Source organism: Asparagus officinalis, chromosome 4 (genome assembly GCF_001876935.1).
Source record: "Asparagus officinalis chromosome 4, Aspof.V1, whole genome shotgun sequence".
Taxonomy (NCBI): domain Eukaryota; kingdom Viridiplantae; phylum Streptophyta; class Magnoliopsida; order Asparagales; family Asparagaceae; genus Asparagus; species Asparagus officinalis.
The window spans coordinates 45,108,365-45,108,712 of record NC_033797.1 but is presented as its reverse complement, the minus strand read 5'-3'; positions in this window follow the sequence as shown (position 1 = coordinate 45,108,712).

The window sequence follows — 348 nt, the reverse complement described above, 5'->3', positions numbered from 1 at the left end:
TCTTTAAATTAAAATAAAAATACAGTACAAGATATGATACCTAGTTTATAAGAATCAAGTCAAGAGTTATGAAAGTAAAGAATAAGGAATCTATAAAAACACCCTATAAAAATAAAATGATTTATACCAGCTGTTGGAGATCATGAACATGTCATCAGTTGTGTAAACCGTCCACTTCTATGAGAGTGATTCCTATAGGATCCGCACAGATAGAAGAAAATTAAACTACGGCGCTCTCGTTCCGAGCTAAACAATTTAATGAGAGATTAGTTAAGCATTATGGAGACTTGACTAGTCAACGCGTGGAACGTGGATGACCATATGATTACTTTAGCTAGTGAACAATCG